The sequence below is a fragment of the Ceratotherium simum genome, chromosome 17 (assembly GCF_057802395.1).
Source record: "Ceratotherium simum simum isolate JZ-2026a chromosome 17, ASM5780239v1, whole genome shotgun sequence".
NCBI lineage: Eukaryota > Metazoa > Chordata > Mammalia > Perissodactyla > Rhinocerotidae > Ceratotherium > Ceratotherium simum.
Window position 1 is genome coordinate 31,099,064 of NC_141916.1, and position 16,084 is coordinate 31,115,147.

A 16,084-nucleotide genomic window follows, 5' to 3' on the forward strand; every position below is an offset into this window, starting at 1 on the left:
TTGGTTCACGCCCAGGATTTGAACCCAGAAACCCGGCCCGCCAAAGCAAAGCGCACAAACTTTACCACTACACCACCAGGCTGGCCCCACATTTTTCTTCCTTATGACCTTTATAACCCGTGAAATTTCTGCTAACTACCAGAAAGGGGGAGGGAGATGACAATCTCCCTCAGTTTCTGACAGACCATCCAGCTGCCAGCAGATGTATTGTTCTCTTTTATCACCTGTATTCTTGTGGACTTACTTTAAGACCCTGGACAAAGTATTTATCATTGTATGTTGCTATTAAGATCAAGGAGAGGCTTGCTTGAATTGGAATTGATGCCAGTGGGGTCCAGGGCAGGCCATCCCAGAATGTGCCACTTTGGCATGTGGATTATTTTGAGCTGAAGACAATCAAGGTTGAAAAGACTCAGGAAGAGCTTTGTACCTCCCCCTTAACTACCTAAAAGAATTTAGATAGAGAGCCTTGTCCAAGAAGAGAGCTATCAGCAGAGATAACTATAAAGAGCTTGGGCTGGGTGTGGTAAACCAGGGAGGGGGGGGAGTTGCTCAGCAAAGTCTGTTTGATCAAAGTCCTCTTTGTATCCCAATGTCTCAGCATGGCATGACAAATATTTGTTTACCAAACATTTGCTCTTCCCATCTTCCTGTGAATTGTCTTCCTTACCTTTGAAACCCCAGACCACTACTCTCATTCCTTGGCTCAGGATGACATATAAGCCTCAATTGCCCAACTTACTCTTGGATCTCATATTTTTATGGGGCTCCCATACATAAGAAATTAAACTTGTTTTTCTTACATTAATCTGTCTTATGTCAATTCAATTATTAGAACAGCCAAAGAACCTAGAAGAGTAGAGGGAAATTTTTTACACTCCTACAATGCTGTTGTAGAAGATATCTTAATGTATTCAGGGACTCATTTGAAAAATATTTGTAAATGTTTCCAATTCTGAGTCAGACTTGAGATTGGGTACAGTTTCCTCCCATGATGCCAGTGGGGATTATAAATTCAATAAAAATATCCCAACATTCTTCAGTCTCTACCATATTTGTATCTTAGATAATAATTATGATAACTGAAACCAACATCTTTCCCTGTCTTTGTGTTAATTCTGGAATGAATCATTCTTTCCTACTTTTGTGCTAAACAATACTAGGATCAAGCCAAAATAACTTAGCTACTCTCTCCAAGAAATACTTACCCATAGAAAATAAAACTCTGAACTAACTGAAATGGCTTATTCATCAAGCTTACTGGTCAACACTTACATCAAGACCCTCATCTGGTTCTCCCAAACAATTTAAAACTATCCTGGGGCACACTTTGCCTAATCCCATTCAACTCCTTGCTTTGTGAGACCCATCATAAAATCACCCTGCCCTGGCCTAAAATCCCATAAATATGGTCTCCTGACTTTTTCCTTTTGAGACACTACTAAGTCTCTGTCAAAGTGGTGTCTTTCCTTATTGCAGTAAACCTAATAAACTTAGCTTTGCTTGATTAAAGGGGCTTTTTGGTGATCTTTTAGGAAGTAGATTACAAATTAAGGAGGCAAGTCCTGATTTTACCGAGGTAATTTGCCTACATTTCCCTCCTTCCCTCCCAAAGGAAATACTCTCCTGGTCCTTTCCTGCTGATTTTCATGTTAATCACTCCCTTGCCTTTCTTTATAATTTTTACAACTTACTTTTGTAAGTTGTAAACAAATAGAGAGGGAAAAAACCTTTTAATGAGAATTATGATATAAGGTAATCGGCAGTTGGTTCCCTGGTCCCCAGAATTCCCAGCAAGCTAACCATGCAGACTCACCCAGTCATTTCATTATTCTGGCAATACCAAGACCCCAACTCTTATGTGGTTCAAGTTTTGGGAACAATTTGTCTTGCATTAAGGAAGAATTTACTGTATTTTTTGATCGTGAAACACTGAGTATAACAACAACAAAGCTATCTGGATAAGAAAAATGCAATATTGCCACTGGTTGGTGAAAGCTCCTAAGGCAGAACTGAGTGTCTTCTGAGAGTTTATAAGAACCTCATCCGGGGCAGTTTGAGGACAGGGTCATGAGTCCTGACAAACATGCACAGGGGTATAAAGTAGGCCCAGAAATGGACATCCAGCAGGAATATGGTCAGGATGTGTGGAAGGTTCTGTATTTTCTATTTCCAGCTAACTGTGGCCTATATCCAGATCTCAGGAGTAGATTGAAGCAGAACACTTCTGTGAGGTAAAATGAAGATTTTCAGATGATCCAGGTAGGGAGGGAGAAGAAGAAGGCAACACAAACAAGTCAAGTGCAGACAAGATTAAACATGGCAGTAGGCATCTTGGGGATGACATTGCCAACATGTCTGTCTCTAGAGTTACATCACTCCCAGTCTGGACCAGTTGCCTTTTACACTTGGTGCCTGGTTGTCTCCTGTGATATCCTTTCACCATCATCTCGGGCCTTGCCTTTGCCTTTCTCTCGTTTCTTATATTTCATACCTTCTTCTTAGTTTTCTCATTTCAGTGGCACATACCCTGCAGTAGTTCCTTTAGGAAGGGTAAATGGAAAGTATTTTTTCACTCTTTGCAAGTCTTTACATACACTTATCAGCACTTGTCTGATAATTTGGTTGAACAGAGCGCTCACTATTGGAATAAATTTTCTTCAGAGTTTTTAAAGCATTGCTGAACTGTCTTCTAGCTTCCCAATGGTGAGGTTCAGGATGCACTACCCCAGAATATGGCCCCTTGGCATATTGTATGTCTTAAGGTCACTCTGACCTTCCCGCCCTCGTCGTTCTTCCCTGAAAGCAGGAGATAAATCTCCCATGTGAAAGGGTACTCCCATACCAGAAGGAAGAGAGACATTCTTATCACCAGAGACTGGGAATTTAGGGCCCAGAAAACTGTGTAAATAAACCTTGTTACTTCTTTACCATTTACTACCCATAGCTCAAACACCTTTCTCCTGTCAATTTTTTACAAATTTATTGTTTCTTTGTCTAAAACATACAAAGGCTTCCCGTTCCGGTCACTTCTTTGTGTCTTCATTCTGTTATGAAGGCTCCCATGGACATGTAAAAATCATATAAAATTTGCTTTACTCCTGCTAATCTGTCTATTTCAGTTTAATTTTCAGACCCAGCCAGAGACTCTAAGAGAGTCAATGAAAACTTTTTCCTCCCCTCCACCATGTTGCTGTTGAAAAGTCCAAAACAATTCCAATTCCCATTCCTCCTTTTTGTCCCCCATTCCCTCCCATCCCTTTTTCCGGAAGCACAAGAATCTCCTCTTTTGTCCAAAATTTTTAAATTTCACAATCATATGCTTTAGTGTAGCACAATTTTAATCTGTCATGAGGGCTCTTTCAATTTGGAAATTTGTGTCCTTCAGTTCTGGGAATCTTCCTTGAATCATTTTGCTGTTGATTTCTTCCCCTTTGTTTTTTCCTTCCTGGAAATGCCATTATTTGGCTGGGGAACATCATAGACTGGTTTAATTTTCTCATCTTTTTTCTCCTATGTCGTATCTCCTTGTCTTTTTGTGTGTACGTTGAGGAAGACAGGCTCTGAGCTAACATCCCTTGCCAATTCTCCTCTTTTTGCTGAGGAACATTAGCCCTGAGCTAACATCTGTGCCCATCTTCCTCTATTTTGTGTTGATATCAATAACCATTCTATAGATAAAAGAGATACGGGGAGTTCACTTGAGCCAGAGTGAGCATTATAACCCAGGAAGGCCTTAGAAAGCATTCTGGAGAAGCATGGTTTTCAGTACAGTCTTTTTTTTTTTTTTTTAATATATATATATATTTTTCCGTGTGAGGAAGATCAGCCCTGAGCTAACATCTGATGCCAATCCTCCTCTTTTTTTTTTTTTTTGCTGAGGAAGATTGGTCCTGGGCTAACATCCATGACCACCTTCCTCTACTTTATACCGGACAGCGCCACAGCATGGCTTGACAAACGGTGCGCCAGTGTGTGCCCGGGATCCGAACCTGCTAACCCTGGGCCACAGAAGTGGAGCGAGCAAACTTAACCACTATGCCACTGGGCTGGACCCTCAGTACAGTCTTATATCTTTTCAGAACAAAGAACATACATTAAACACACCCAGGATACATTTTCATCAAAATTTCAAAGAGGTATTTAGTTGCAAAGTAGTAGGTGAATATGACCTTGATGTCAGGAAAAGGACTAATCTGGGCATTACCAATAGGGCGTTACTGGTAGGAGGGGAAGTATCTTAAGAGAGTGCATTCTTTACTTTAATGGTTAAGCAGATGTATGGTGCATGATAGGGCATAAGTCAGGCTTTTTAGTTCAAGCCAAATCAGTTTTGAACCCAAGTAGTTACCCCATATACCTCAATATGTGAGAATCTCTTGTCATTTGTATGTGGGACGCCCCCACAGCATGGCTTGATGAGTGGTGCATAGGACCACACCTGGGATCTGAACCTGAGAACCCCAGGCCACCAAAGCGGAGTGTGCAACCTTAACCACTACGCCACGGGGTGGGCCCCTCTCTTGTCTTTTTGCTGTTCTTTCTGCATGATTTCCTCAATTTTATCTTTCAATTCTTCATTAAGTTTTCCTTTCTTATCATATTTTTAAGTTTTAAAAATTCTTTTTTGTTTTATGAATGTTGCTCTTTTTAAAAATAATGTCCTATTCTTGTTTTAAGGATGCAGTATCTTCTCTTACCTCTCTCAGGATGGAGAAATGGAAAACTACAGAAACCACAACTTGAAAGAAAAACTGCACAGAAACCGCAGTTTGCAAAACAGGTAAACTATTACAGCAACAGCTCATCTTTGGCCCATGTGTTCAGGAAAGATAAAACCACAGACTTTTTCACAAACAGCCTAGCCTAGCCTATCAAAGTAGTCCAAGACTCGACTCACTTGCCAATTCTGACCAATTCTTTCCTGTCCTAGCCCACCCTTCCTGCCTGCCCCTCCCCCCACCTTTGCTAACTTCCGCCCTGAAACCATCCTTTGACTAACTCCTCCCCAACAAAACTTTATAAAACTCAAGAGCCAAAGCTTCTCAGAGAGTCCATTTGGCCAATTTCATTTGGCCAGTGTCTCCCTTGCCTGGCATATTTCTAATGAACCAAGCTTGGTGTTTATCGTAATCGTAACAGATTTCTTCGGTGGTCTCTTCTGAGAAGCTTTGACTGAACACAAATTATGTCAAGTTTTCTTTCATCTACATATTCTGTTTTCTTCAAGGTGCTTTTTCTGCTTGTTTGGTCTTTATCTTGCATGAGAAAGACTTTCTCCAGAGTTCTGGTAACCTTTGGCTTTCTGCTCATGATTAAGAGTGAAGGGCTAAAGAGCTGATTGGAAGTTCTGAGTACATGGAGAGCTCTTGTATATTTTGAGTTTACTGTAGGGTGTCAGGGGAAGAGGGAGAATCCCCTCTGCCCTTTCCCTTAAGGTTCTTATGGCTGGCCAAATAATCAACAAGACGGGTTAGCAGGAGAAAATAATACCAAGTTTAACAACATGTATACATGGGAGAAACTCAGAAATGAGCAGCTCATCCCTCTGTCTAAGCTGCTTGCTTAAGTATTGCAGCTAAAGGCGAGGAAGGTGTCGGGGGTGGGTAGCGGTCTGGGATTTCAGAGGAAGAAGACAATTCACATGAGATAGAAATGCAAATGTTTGTCTGACAATTCTTTTCAAGGCCATCTATAGAGAATGTGGCTCTATTTTACATTATCATTACAGTCATCATGATAATAACTCCTTCCTGAAACAGATCTTTCGATTTAAATTCTTTAGGCAGTTTGGGAGGGGAAACTCAAATATTCTTCCTGAGTTTTCTGAGTTTTTATTGTCTTCAGCTCAAAATAATCCGCATACCAGAGTGGTGATTCCTGGGGTAACCTGCCCTGAGCACCATCAAGGGCCATTTATTTGTTGGGTAATTCCAACTGGTCAGTTTCTCTACTTTTCTCTTGGGCTGCACAGATTCTCCCAGAGAAAAGTGTGCCAATCTCCTGCCTAGAGGGTAAAGATATGGCTGCCATGCTTTGGGGACTGAGTAGTTGATGAGGACTATGGGACAAGAAGCGGAGCCTTAGCATGCAGGATGCATGTGATTATGTAAACCTCCATTTTTTATGGTACCAATGCTCTCAACTGTGCCTGCTGTTCCCCAGTCCAGAGACTCATTTTTATCCTCTCCAGAGACTCTAACTTCTACTGGAGTCAGGGAGATTCAGTCAGCCAGGACCATGGAGTTAGGGAGAGGATAGGGGGAGAGGATTTGAGTCTGTGGGTGATTCTGCAATATAATCATGTCTGTTTTCAATTTTCTCCACTGTTGCTGTAGAATTCAGCTTTCTTGGTTCTTCTAAGTTAGTTTGCAATCAGTTTGCTTTCCAGCTTCCAAAGATTTATTGTTGTTGTTGTCCTCCTCATCTTTGTGCTTTCATGTTTGTCTGTTTGTTTTAATACTACTATTGCAGTAGTATTAAACTCAGAAAGTCTCTAATGCTTTTTTCATTAGCCATGTGGCCTCCCATTGGCATTCCACCAGAAACACATCTGCAGAGTCAAGAGTTTTGTAAGGGCTCGTTCACTAATAGCCAAACTGCTTTTGGAACCTTTAGGCAGGTCTTATGATTAAGCAATAAAATGGTTGGACTACTGAGCACTGAAGTGTGTTTCATATACGAAATTAAATCAATGAATGGTTTAGGAAATAGATGCAACAGCTTCCTCTTTCAAAATTCTCCTCCCCTGCATTTTTTGAATCACAAGTAGAAAGTGTTGTAGTTTTAAGAATGCACCAGGTATGAGGTGGCGGGGAAAGAAAAGAGAGGAGAGGAAGAGAGGAAAAGAAGGAGGGAGAAAAATGAGCAGAATGAGATTGTGCCTGTAGAGGGTGTAGGGGAAGGACTTTCTCTCTACCCTTCTAGGTTCGACAGCTGGGTCTATGAAATAAGCTGATAACAGGCAGAGTATCATGAAAAAAGTCATACGAATTTATTAATTTTTAATATTACGTGCATGGGGACATCACAGGAAAAAAAAGTGAGATTTGAGAGTTTATATACAATCTACTATTAATAGGAGAAAGGGAGGGAGGATTAGGCCTCTTAGGGGAGAGTAAATGATTTTTAGGAAAGATGAATGGGCCCTTAGAACAATAGATGGGAGATATGGTAGTTTGTGACAAAGTTTGTCAGGGTGTGGAGTCGACTTCTAGCCTCCTCTCCCGTGATGAGTCAATCTTCCCTGGTTGATGAAACTAGGGGGAGGGGATCTGTGACAATTGAGTTCTTTTTGAAGGATCTGTGTTCAGGCAGATAAGCGGAGTTCAAAGAAAGCCTCTTCCTGCATTTGCTGTCTTTCAAGTACCTTCAGCTCAAAGTAACACATGCCAAAGAGGCATATATTAGGGTAGCATATTCTGTCACCCTTTAAGGGCAAGCCGGCCTGTCCATAGGCTCCTCACCCTATCTTGGCAGGCTCATTCATTCCAAAGTCTGGTCCTTAGTTTAGAAATTAAACTGGTAAATATACCCAAAGTTGATAGAACCACAAACTCAAGAGATTCATTTATCTATTCTTTCATTAAAGAATTAGTGTGCATTGTATGTTAATCTTGGTGCTGTGTGCTGAGGATGCAAAATAAAAAAAAACAGACATTGGGGCCGGCCCTGTGGCTTGGTGGTTAAGTGCGCGCGCTGCAATGCTGGCGGCCCGGGTTCAGATCCCGGGTGCGCATCGAGGCACCACTTCTCCGTCCATCCTGAGGCCGAGTCCCACATACAGCAACTAGAAGGGTGTGCAGCTATGACATACAACTATCTACTGGGGCTTTGGGGGGAGAAAATAAAATAAATAAAATCTTTAAAAAAAAAAAAAAAAAAACAGACATAGTCCTAGCACTTATGGTGCATATGACCTATATGTAGAGATTTCTGCTTTTATATTTGTTACTTTACAGTGATAAACATTACTATCAATGAACATGCCAGATGTTACTCCGAAAGCACATTATCTGGTTCTCAATCAAGTCAAACAGGTATAGAATCCTCTCCCCTGCATCCTTTCCAGATTTAATGAGAATTTCTTGTTCTTCAGCTTCTGTTTTATAGATGCCCTAAAGATTAGCTCAAGACTGTTAAAACATTCCTTCTGTAGCGTGAATGAAATACTATTCATTAGATCTCTGCTTTCTAGTTACAATAACATTCCAATCATGCCTTTTTGAGATTACCTCTTGCTAATTTTGATTGGAGTTGGGGTATTCCCAATCTTTTTTTTTTTCAATATTTAAGACATGCAAAAATATATAAAGAATAGCTCAGCAAGCACAGGAATAACCCCTATTCATCTAAAGAAATAAATGATTGTCAATGCATTTAAATCCCTTGTTTATATGCCTCCCCACCTTCCCCTCTAGAATGGAGCACTATCCTGAAGTTGGTTTTCTATCATTCCATCACATATTTGTATAATTTCACAATATACATATGTATTCTTAAGCAAAATATAAAATTGTTTTGTGTGGTTTTTACTTTATATAATAGTATCATACTATACTCATTCCATCACAGCTCTTTATTTTGGATAAACCTCAGGATGAAAATGCAGATATAGGGTAAGCACATCTTCAAATTTACTATATATTATCAATATGTCCTTCAATATTGCTTTAGCAATTTGCAATCCCCATCGCCCATCCATCCCATAGTATATAGCAGTTCCTGTTGCTTCAAAATTTCCCCCAAATTTGGTATTGTCCAATTTTAAAATTTTTGCTACAATGGTGGGTTTAAAACTGAATCTGATTGCTGCTTTGATTTATATCTCTCTGATAATCAGTGAGAATCTTTTCATATGTTTATTGAGTATTTGTGTTCACTTTTGTGAGTTGTATATCTACAAGAATGTAAGTTCCAAGAGTATAGGAACTTTGTACCCCCAACACCATGAGTAATGCCTAATACATTGTAGATATTCAATATATATTTTGTTGAATATTTGTCAACAAATATATATCAATTGATTAAATATTGCAGGAGAGGAAAAAGTTTTCCTTGAACCTCTTAGAGTCTCTGGCTAGGTCTGAAAATTAAACTGACAAAAACAGATTAACAGGAGAAAAGCATACAAATTTATTTAATGTAAGTTTTATGTGACACGGGAGCCTTCGTAAGGAAATGAAGACCCAAAGAAACAGTTAGACTTGAGTATTTTATGCTAGGTTTGATTGAAGAGTGGATAGTCGTGGAGGAATATGATAGGTTAAGGATTATGAGATAATTATAGTAAACTGAGGGACACTTAGCAAGGCCTGTTTTTCAGGATTCTTCTTGGCATCTCTTTGTCTTTGGAGATAAGGATGCTCATTTCCTCCAGTATAGGGCGGGCACCTCCCACATGAGGGTTTTATGACCTGTTTCAGGGAAGAAGGGCAAGAGAGGGAGGTCAGAGTGACATTCCTGCTTCTGCTGTTTTCTCAAACTCCTCCAGCTTAAAGTATTCAATATGCCAAGGTGCCATATTCTGGAGCAGTGTGTCCTGAAGCCCACCAATTTCAGTGTCAGTTGATAGCTTATACTCATGCTTAAAAATTGTCTTTTTCTTAATAATTTGTTAGATTTTTAAATATGTTTTGAATACTAATCTGTTATGGGTTATATGCTTAGCAAATATCTTCTCTCAATTCATGGCTTGTCCTTTCCATTTTTAAAAAAGTGACTTGCACAGAAGATTTTCTTATTAATATAGTTTTCCATTTAATATGTAAAAGTTAACGATGGTTGTTCCAACTTGCCAGGTGGCTCTAGTCCTTGTAGTCATTCAGGAGCCCCGGTTTTTTCCAATTTGAGGCTAAGCCATTTCCCAGGACTTTGTTGCATTTGCATGGTTGAAACAGGGTTGCAGCTACAGCCGCCTTCCAGCCAGCAGGAAAAGGTAAGAAGAGAGTGGAATGGGCACACAGGCTCTCTTAAGGGAAGGACATTGCACTTATACCGTCTGCTCACATTCAGCTGGGGAGAACTTATTCATATAAGAATATCTAAGTACAACAGAGGGAGAAACACAGTCCCTGGCTGGGCAGCTATGTGCCCGCTGGAGCCTTCTTCCCTTTGGAGAAAGGGAAGAAAAACTTTAAATGTACAGTTGACAGCTTCACCACAGGAAGCTTTCCCTCTTTTTCTACTACGTTGAGTGGTTCCTTTGGTTGCAATGATCTCTTCCTTAAAGGCCTAATATAACTCACATCTAAAATTTTAAGCGTTTAATTTTTTTTTATGGGAATATTTTAAATTCATGATTGAAATACTTTACTGGTGATAGAACTATTTAGGCTTTTAATTTCTTGTTAAGTTTTGGTAAGTTATATTTTTCCAAAAAATTTGAACTTTTGATTGAAATTTTAAAGTTATTTGTATAATTACTATTTAAGCATTGTTTAAATATTTGCCGAAAGAATCTGCTATTACATTCTCCCTTTTTCTGATTCTAATCTTAATTATGTGTGGCTTTCTTCTTCTTCTTTTTTTTTTTTTTCATTTGCCAGAGGTTTGTCTATTTTCTTCATCTTTTCAAATAACCAGCTTTTGGCTCTGTAGCTCCTGTTCACTGTGTCTTTGCTTTCTAGTTTGTTATTTTCTGCTCTTATTCACTTTTTGTTGTTTTTTTTTAACTCCTTAAGCTTATTAAGTTCCAGCCTTTCATTTCCTAATATAAACATTTAAAACTAAAAAAATTTCTCTACATGCTTCTTTAGATGCATTCGAGAAGTTCTGATATTTGGTATTTTCACTCAGTTTAAGATTTCTTAATTTCTATCATGATTTCTGCTTGGTCCCATGGGTTATTAAATGGTGCACTTTTAAATTACCAAATAAAACTTATCTTTTTATTAATTTTTAATTTAATTGCATTACAGTTAGAGATTACGGCCAGTACAGTATTCTGAGTAGTAGGCATTGTTACCGTCCTTTTTGTCCCTGGCGCCTTTTCCTTGAGCTAAACCTGTCCTTCTTAACTCTCTTCCTCTAGGAGAAGAGAGAGATTTTCAGGAAATTCTTATCTTCTTCTAACACGTGGCCACTAGCTCAACTGACAGGCAACATTTGCCTGAATGCTAGAGTGAGTGGAGCATAGGCTCAAACTGAAACTCATGCCACATGTGTACTTTTTAGCCCACTATACAGTGTATTGCTTGTAATAGTAGATAGCATTTACCAAAGGCTCATTATGTGCTGAGCATAGTACTAAGAATCTTAAGTACATTATCTCGTTTAATTATCTCAACACCACCATTATTAACCCCCATTTTGCTGACAAGGAAATTGAGGCACCAAAAGATGAAATAACTTTTCCGAAGTCACACAACTTCAAGAGGTAGCCCCAAGAGAAGAACCCAATGTTTGTCAGACCCCAGAGCCTATGCTGTGTAAGCACTCAAAGGAGGTTTGTTGAACAAAGAATTCCCCGTTTCAGTAGTTCACGGCCAAAATGAAGTTTATCGCCACTGGGCCATGCATTCACATAATTCTCTTTATTATCACTTCACATAAAACCTTCAACACTTGATGAAAACACTCAGAAATTTGAATTATCTTCCTTTCGGACTATTTCAACTCATTTGTGAAGCAACCATGTGAAGAATTATGATAGCTGCTACCTATCTTTTAATATCAGCTGTTTAGGTGTTAATATGCTTTTCTGACAAACCAATAGACACCCTCAAACCACATCCTTCTTCTCCATGTTTCCCTGTAAATGCTGTTAAAGCTCAAGAAATTATGACTTTTCTAAATTGATTAAGATAATTTGCATTACTTTTTGTTGTTTCTACTTGTTGTCACATACTTTTCTTTTTCTTCATGGTAGATGTAATTTTCCACAATTACCTACATATATATTTAAAATCTTTTATTGCATATTAATGTTCATGGGTATTAAAAAAACCTGAATACATATTACACAGTATGCTTTATGACTCATTTTGAAAAGTTTGTGAGGCTTTTCTTTTTTGGTGTTTCCTTCTTGAATTTAATGACAGTAAGCAATATTTGAAATTATATTTTGGTTTTAATTATCTACTATTGCTACCATAAAATGAAAGAAAAACTTATAATATAACATAATAACAATATGTATGTTGAAATAATAGGGCTAATAATATTAATTATCTACTTTTTTTATTGTGGCAAAATATACATAACATAAAACTTACTATTTTAAGCATTTTTAAGTATAAAATTCAGTGGCACTAAGTACGCTCACAGTGTTGTACAATCATCACTGTCCATTTCCAGAACTTTCTCATCATCCCAAATTGAAACTCTTTACCTGTTAAACAGTGGCTCCCAATTCCTCTCTCCTCTAGCCCCTAGTAATCTCTATTCTACTTTCTGTCTCTATGAACTTGCCTATTCTAGGTACTCCATATAAGTGGAATCAAACAATATTTATCTTTCTGTATCTGGCTTATTTCAGCTAGCACAATGTTTTCAAGGTTTGTCCTTGTTGTAGCATGCATCAGAATTTCATTCCTTTTTAAGGCCAAATAATATTCCATTGGATACATACCACATTTTATTTATCTGTTCCTCTATTGATAGATGCTTGTGTTGTTTTCACCTTTTGGCTAATGTGGATAATGCTTCTATGAACATTGGTGTAGGGGCCGGCCCTGTGGCGTAGTGGTTAAGTGTGCTCGCTCCACTCCTGGCAGCCTGGGTTCAGATCCTGGGTGCGCACTGATGCACTGCTTGTCAGACCATGCTGTGGCGCCATACCATGTAAAGTGGAGGAAGATGGGCACGGATGTTAGCCCAGGGCCAGTCTTCCTCAGCAAAAAGAGGAGGATTGGCATGGATGTTAGCTCAGGGCTGATCTTCCTCACAAAAAATAAAAATAAAAAAATAAAAATAAATGAACAGATACTTGGTGTACAAGTATCTGTTTGAATCCCTGCTTTCAATCCTTTTGGGTGTATCCCCAGGAGTGGAATTGCTGGATCATATGGTGATTCTATATTTAACTTTTTCACGAACCTCCAAACTGTTTCCACTGCATTGCATCATTTACCTTCCCACCAGCAATGCACAAATGTTCCAATTTCTCTTCATCCTTGCAAATGCTTGTTATTTTCTGCTTTTTTTCCTATGGTAAAAGCTAGCCTAGTGGGTGTGAAGTGATATCTCACTGTGGTTTAATTGTCTACGTGTAAACTCTCATTTGAGAGGCAAGTGAATTGAAATTAAGAGAGATAAATAGACTTACCCAAATACTTATAGTTAGTGGGAGGTGAAGGAGAAACTAGAAACGAGATCTCCCAGCTTGAACCAGGGTTTTTTCTTCTTCACGATCCTGCCTTATTGTATTGTTATACTATTTTCTATCTATGTGGCTCTTTATGTGTTTTGTCTGACTTACATTTAGACATGAAATTAGGTAGTGTCCATGTGGTATTAGGTTTAACCATATGAAATTGTTGTTTTTGTAGGCCAACACAATCAAGTATCAAGAATTTTGTATGGTTCAACTTAATATTAAAACATCCTCCTTTTATCAAAGATGTGTTGGGGGAAAAAAGTAAAATTTCAGAAGAGATCTACAAGTATATTGATAGAGAAGTTGTTTGATAGACTTTGGAGGGTGAAGGAACAGAAGACTTTCTGGATATACAGACTAGTTTATAGTTCCTTTAAATTTGGATTGCATTAGAGCTCTACCCATGCATATTTAAAAATATGTTCAATGTATTTCCTTCTTATTCTAAAGACCTTTAAACTTGATTGTATCCTAAGACATATTAATGTCTTTTTTGTTGAATTTTAAAGACCTTTCAACTTTAATTAAGCCCACATCATTTTCATATTCTCAGAACCACCCAATTTTTATTCGTATTTAAAATGATATATGGGAAAGAAGGGGTTATTGTACAGCAAGTCTGCAATTAATTTTCTTTTGTTACTGGGAGACACTTCTGGGAAAGAAAGAAGGGAGATGATCTGGTCTAATTTTCTTGTGACCATTCCAATAAATAGAATTCCTGGCAAAGAAGCTAACGGTACTTTCTAGCTGAAGAGTCCTTATCTATGGAATGCTTTTAGCAGAATGTATCCGGTTGTCTAGGATTGCTTATGGTAATCAAACCTGGAATGTATGAATTTATAGGAAAGCCTTCCTGGAAAATGTCATGTAAGCTATGCAACTATCTGAGTATAAAATGGATGTTTCATGACTAAAATGGCTCTTTTTCATGTGACCTGCAGACCTTGCTTAGAAACCTCACATGTTAATCTTGACTAGAGCCATGTTGATGGTCCCAGATCTCTCCCTACTTCACCTATGCCTCATGATTACTTGTATCCTTGAAATTATAGTAAAGCTTGATACTAGGTAAGTATCTGGTTTGGTGAGTTTGATCTGACAATCTAATTCTTTGTGTTATCCCATTACATGAATTTTGGATGTCACCCATAGCTTTCTTGATTCATAGCCACATCATATGTATGATATGTCCAAATGAATACATATAATGGGCCTGCACTCTTTTTAACAGCTGCATAGTATTCCATTGTGTATAGGTATCATAATTTACTTACCCAGTATCCTATTGAAAAATATTTAAACTGTTTCCATTCTTTTTGCTATGATAAACAACGCTGCAATAAAGATCCTTATTAACAGGTCAACTCGCACAATTGGGAGCATATCTATAGGGTAAATTCTGAGAAGTGGAACTTCTGTGTCAAAGAATATGTGCATTTTCAATGTTAGGAGCTATTGCCAATTTGTCCCCTATAGAAGTCATATATTTATTCTCCCATCAACTATGTGGGAAGGTGCCTCTTTCTCTATAGCCTCACCTCACCTTTTTCAAACAAACAGGTGAAAATTTTTATATCATTTTAAGTTTGATTTGCTTTTCTCTTATGGGTGCAATTAAGCATCAGATAAATACATCTTTTTAAACATTTAATATTTCATTTTAGGTCTGGGACCTGGATTAGTAGTTTGGTCATAGGTTGATGCACAAGGTGAAGCTGCATTACGGATGTCCTTCTTCATAGATATTTTATGCTGAAATTCTCCAAAAACTCCCAGTTTAGGTTGAGTCACTAATCTCCTATTAAAATAAGCTCCCTGTAGAGCAATGATAATTATCAGTCTTTAGGTCTTAGTGCAAAAGAAGACTCAGAGGGTGGGGTTAGATGGGAGGGAAGAGTACTGCATATGGCAGATAAGGCATTGGGAAGGAAACCTGCTCATTAGAAATGCTTTCAACCAACTGGTGGTAGGAAGGATGTAGAGAATAATGAGACATAGTTTTACAAGTGGTAGAAAATCATTTCATATTGGTGAAGAAGAAAGTGGCATCCCAAATTTTTAAAAGAGGCAATGGAATTATTGAAATATTTAAATACAAGATGACTTTTGAAGACTTAGTAGAATTGACCATAGAAAGTGGTGCTAAAAACAGGGAAGCCAAATTAGATGTTTTATAGGGAGATATACAGAACCTAGCCTAATGATTACGCACAGGGAGACAAAAATTTTTTTATCTAAAAGAAGATAATCAATACCATCATCATCACCATAATATTCACACGGATAGTTGTTTCACCCTTGCCCTGCTGTTCTTTGTCAAGTTCCTTCTAAAACAACAGGGTGATTGGGGAGCAAAATGGCACTACTAATAATGGTGTGGTCAGGGGGAAGAGAAACCAAGAAAGGATAGAGAAGCTTCTCAGGGCTAGCAAGAGCCTGGAGGTGTCACCAACCTTGGGCGTGAAAGGTCAAGCAGAGGGAGTAGTTATCAGAACCCAAAGAAAGTAAGTAGCTTGAGCTGGAAGAGAGGGCTGCCTGCGGGCGGCCCCGTGGCTTAGCGGTTAAGTGTGCTCGCTCCACTGCTGGCGGCCCGGGTTCGGATCCCCCGGGCCGCGCACTGATGCACCGCTTCTCCCTCCATGCTGAGGCTGCGTCCCACATATAGCAACTAGAAGAATGTGCAGCTATGACATACAACTATCTACTGGGGCTTTGGGGGGAAAAAATAAATAAATAAATAAAATTATAAAAAAAAAAGAAAAG

At 38.5% G+C, this 16,084-nt stretch overlaps 1 long non-coding RNA gene across 1 annotated transcript in view; it reads left to right on the forward strand.

Moving 5' to 3' along the window:
* Window positions 1-9,224: 9,224 nt before the first annotated feature.
* The window catches only part of LOC147914766 (uncharacterized), a 61,833-nt gene continuing 54,973 nt past the window's right edge, over window positions 9,225-16,084 (forward strand). Inside the window, exon 1 of the long non-coding RNA XR_015554888.1 lies at window positions 9,225-9,562. This is a non-coding gene — a long non-coding RNA (uncharacterized LOC147914766). The remainder of the gene's footprint in view (window positions 9,563-16,084) is intronic.